A 4,751-nucleotide genomic window follows, 5' to 3' on the forward strand; every position below is an offset into this window, starting at 1 on the left:
CCAGCGCCCGGCGCCGCCGCGCCCGCCACCGCCCGGCTGCCCTGCTGCCTGGCCCCGGCCTCGGCCCCCGCCCCGGCACAGCCCCGGCGTGCGGGCGCTGGGACCCGCGGGGCTCAGGCCGGCCCGGGGCGCACGCAGCCCGGCCGTGGGCTCCCCCCAGCGAAGAGCCCCTGCCCCTGTCCCCGGGCTAAGCGTGGGACATCCCGTCGCTGTCGCCGCCAGGCCCGCCGGGTCTAGTGGTCCTAAACATTTCACAATTGCGCTACAGAACTGTTGAACTGTTAAGAACCACTGGACCCAGCGCGCAGGGTGAAGTCCGCGGTGCGCCGCACTGTGGAGAGAGAGCCCGGCCGCCCCGCCGCCCCGCCGGCCCGCGGCCCTGCAGCCCTGCCCGCGCCCGCCGCCCCGCCGCCCCGCCGCCGTACCAGCCCCGCCCGCCGAGCCCCGCGAGCCCGGGCGCCCCGGCTGCGCGTCCCCTCGGCCCGCGCCACGCGTGGCCCAGCGGCTGCGTCCGTGCGGCCGCGGCGCCTTTTAAGCCATGCGGCCGCCCTCCCCCGCCGCCGGAATGCGACCGCGCAGCGCTGGCCCGACCGGTTTTTCCGGGCCGGCGGCTCCCGGGCCGGCGGGTCGCGCGGCGGGTCGTCCGCGGCCCGGGTACCTGCTCGGCGCGCCCGCGCGGGGGTGGCCCTGACTCACCGGCCTCCCGGCCCCGCCCGGCGTCCCCGCCTCCAGCGCCCGGCCGGGGCGCACCTGGCGTCCCGGGCTCCGCGCTCCAGGCCCGGCGACCACACCCGCTCCGTCGGGCCTGGGACCCGGGCACCCAGACTCACCGCGGGGGCCGGGGGTGACACCGGCCGAGCTGGTCCGCCCGGCGGCCCGGACAGCTGGGCCCAGAGCCGACGGGAGCCCGAGCCCGGGTGCACTCCCCGGGGCAGAGGGGGTGGTGAGGACGCGGGCTGGACACGCCCATCCCTGCCCCTCTCACTTCAAAGGGAACTTCGTGGGAGGGGGGAACAAAGAGAAAGTGAAACTAGACGGAGGGCCAGAGGGAGGGAGAGAACGCACCCAGCCGGTTTCTGGTTCTCAGACCCTGGCTCTTCTCAGAGGGTAAGAAGGGTGGCCCGGAACCCTCACCCCCGCAGGGCCCACTCTGGGAGCCCCATGCTGCCCCCCATCCCCCACACAGGCCAACAGCCCACGCCATGCCCCCCCACCCCCAGCATGCGTCAGCCGAGCCCCATGCGCTCTGGCCTGCCCACTTAGTCACCTGGAGATGTTGCAGCCCGGCCAGCCAAGGCCTCCAGGGATTCTTCCAGGGAACTGCCCATTGCGGGCAAATGGGGGCTAGTGGGGGTTTCCCCTTTAGGAAAGAGAAAGTTCGGAGGGAGGGGTCTCTAAAGTCCCCAGCCCCCATTCTAAGCCACTGGTACAGCTGGTCAGAATCATTCAGCCAGGCTCAGGGTGGTCCCACACACACACACCCAGCCCCGGGAGACCAGCGTCCTCTTGGTCCAGGGGCTCCCACCCCACTGATCCCAAGCCAGGACGCAGCCACCAAGTTAGGATGGACACGAGGCATTTTCGCGGGCGCCGCGTGTGGCTCACCTGTCGCCAGCCTGCCACGTGAGCGGCACGGGTTTCATTCTTTGCATTTTGCAGTTGGAGAAACAGGCTCATGGAAGGGCCGTCAGTTCTCAGTCAGTTCTCAGAGGCCGAGAGCTCGCGGTGGGGGGAGCCAGGACTCCCCCCTGCACCCCTGCTGAGTCCACAGGCCTGAGTGTCCGTGCTAGGGGTTGGGATGGGGGCACAGAGGCCTGTGGCCAACGAACAGGAGAGGACCTTGGACATTTCTTCCCATCACCACCACCACTGCCATCACCACACAGGCCGGAAGAGCCCGCCTCTCCTGTCCCCAGCTCCCTGGCACAGCCCCGTCGTCTGGGGCAGCCCCCTCCCTACACACTCCGCCCCAGTGCCCTCTCCTCATCCAGCAAGGTGGGTCACTGTCCCACATCCGAGGCGGCTGGGGAGGGAAGGGTGACAAGACTTCCAAGTTGTGGCTCCCTGAGGTGTGCCCAGCCAGGGAACTTCCTGCCGTGAAGAGTCACGTGAGCCGTGGCTAGGAGCAGGGTGGCCTGGGGGCCCTGACTGAGACTTCTGACTTTATGATGGAAAACACTGGGTAAACATAGATAGATAGTGGCCCAAGTGAGAGAGAGAGAGAGGTTTCCCAGAGATAAGCCTGGGATCCCGGTGATTTGAGACGGGCCGCTGGGAGCCAGGCCTCACCCAACTGGAAATTAGTGGGTGTGAGCAGTGCAGCTCTCCAAAGAGTCTGGGCCCTCGGAGACCCCACGGGCTCAGGGTGCCTCCAGCGTCTACCCAGCACTCGCCCTGCCAAGCCTTCTCCCGCATCTCATGCAAGCCCCATGCCGTGTCCCACAGTGGCACCTTCATGAGGCAAGGGCGCTGCCCCAGGGCCAGGCCCGTGTGCGGACGCGCAACCCTGAGTACAGGACTGGGCCTTAGTTTCTTCAGCTGTGAAATGGGAAGGAAGATGAAGCAAACGCTCTCGGGAGTGTAGCGGGGACGCAAGGAGCTAGCCCACAGCAGAAGGTGAGCCTCCAGCGTTGTCCCAGCGTGCTGTTCCTCCTCACGGGGTGTGCGTGGCGACCTAGGGGACTGGCCCTTTACTGCCCTGTTGCTACTCTGTGATTTTCAGAGGAGCTGACTTACAGATGCAGACTGGCCTCTTCCCAAGAACACAAAATGGCTCTGCGGAAGTTTCCAGACACGCGCCCGTGATTTTCCACAGCTTTCAGACACACGCCCCGTCCAGGAGCTGCTCCTTGTAGAGCCCTATGTCCCACAAGGGTGTGCAGGACCTACCCCACCCCCCTGCCGTGAGCCCTGGCGGGGAGCTCCCCCCACCTGCCTGGCTGGTGGAAGCTTGTCACCTGCTATCTGTAACCCACTTGGGGAAAAGCCAGAGAATGTGTGCTCGCCGTGGGACACCCAAGGACACAGTGGGACCTTCTACGCTGGCAGGATCCTCATCCCAGGATGCAGTGGGCACCTCTACCCCTGGCAGGCTGACACCTGCTCTGGGAGGGTGCTGTCATGTGGGCTGCTGTGCGCCACCTGCGGCTTTCACAATCTGGGGCTCCCCGGGGTCGAGAGAAGTGCTGAGTGTTGAGTGGCCGCGAGCAATGGGCTCTGCCCCAACCCCTGGCAAGCAGAGCCCAGGGGGGGTGCTTCTGGGGAGGTGCGGGGTGTTGGGGACACAGAAGACATGGGGGGCGGGTGTGCTCCACCGAGGGACCTGAGAGGCAGCCTCCTCCCTCCTAGCCTCCACCAGCCTTCCGTCCAACCGTCCTGCCCGCCCCCCCTTGCCGGCAGCCACCCCGCTGACTGTCAAGCCCCGAGCCCCCTTCCTACTCCACACCCCACACTCATGGGGCCTTCATCAGGGTGTGGGGCAAAGGCTCCTCGGGCCCAGCCATGCTCATGTGGTGCTCCCTGGTTGTGCAAGGCCCAGGCACACCCGTGTCTGGGCGAGAATCTGGAAGGCTGCCAGCCAAGGTGCCAGCCCGGGCCTGGGAACCAGGCGGAGAAGCCCGGGGGTGCAGGTGGAGCCACCTTCAGTCCCGCCCACCTGGGAGAGGTCCCAGCTGCACAGTGGGTGCCCAGGGCGAGCTCTTGGAGGTCACGCGGTGCCCGGCATCTGCGGGGCACATGCCCTCAGGCTGGGCCCAGCTCTCCCAAGCCTCCAACAAGGGGCCAGACAGATGCACAGATGGTTGGGAATCCTCACATGGGCAGTGAAAGAGGTTCAAGGTGGTGGAGAACCTGGATGGAGGTATCCCCCCCTCTCCCTGCCCCCACGTTCCCCATGCTCAGCAAGGAGGGGTCGGGAACTATGTTGGGGCGGGGGTGGGGGCAGGAAGAAAGCCTCTGGCCAGGCCAGGCCCAGAGTCACATGGGGGCGGGCCTGAGCCCAGGGGTGCCCTTGCCCCATTGGACTGCTTATAGTTCGGACAGAGCACCAGCCAGGGGTCCAAACACCTGATTTCTGTCCCAGCCAGGCCTCTGACAAAGCTCCAGGCTGTCCAGCCGCCTTGGAGAACTGCCCCCACCCATCAGCCCACCCGGGCTGTTGCAACTAGGCACCTAGGGCCAGCACAGGTCACCCCCTCGTGCCTCCCCAGGCAGGGGCCATGGGCACAAGGGGCTGGACTAAACCCTGCCCAGTGTCAGACAGAAACTGGGAGGGGCTGGGAGGACTAGCGAGACGGGATGGTCCGGTCTGCACAGGGGGAGTCAGGCAGAAGCAGATGTGGGTGGGGGCTGCCTGGACGAGGGGGCTTCAAGCTTCAATGATGAGAAGGATCAGATCAAAGGAGATGGGGCAGAGGTTGTCTGGAGGGGGGAGCAGCCAGAGCAAACACGGGGAGGCAAGACAGCGGCAAGGGCTGGCCTGGCTCGCACACCTCCCTCGTGCTGCCCCGGGAAGGGTTGGCTGGGTGTCCCTCACCCCCAGGGTGCCCTTTGACCCGGAGCCTGGGCGCAACTCCCCACACACATACCCACAGTCCTGGGACCCAGAAGGACCCATTGGAGCTGGGCTTGGGGACCTAGGGGGGAGTCCCCAGAGAGATTTTATTGCCACTCTGCCCAACAAAACCTTCAGGCTGTGTCCCAGAAACAGAATGGGAAGCAGTCCCGGCAGTGGGGGCACATCGCAGTCAGAG

Source organism: Ursus maritimus, unplaced genomic scaffold (assembly GCF_017311325.1).
Source record: "Ursus maritimus isolate PB19 unplaced genomic scaffold, ASM1731132v1 scaffold_25, whole genome shotgun sequence".
In the NCBI taxonomy this organism is placed as follows: domain Eukaryota; kingdom Metazoa; phylum Chordata; class Mammalia; order Carnivora; family Ursidae; genus Ursus; species Ursus maritimus.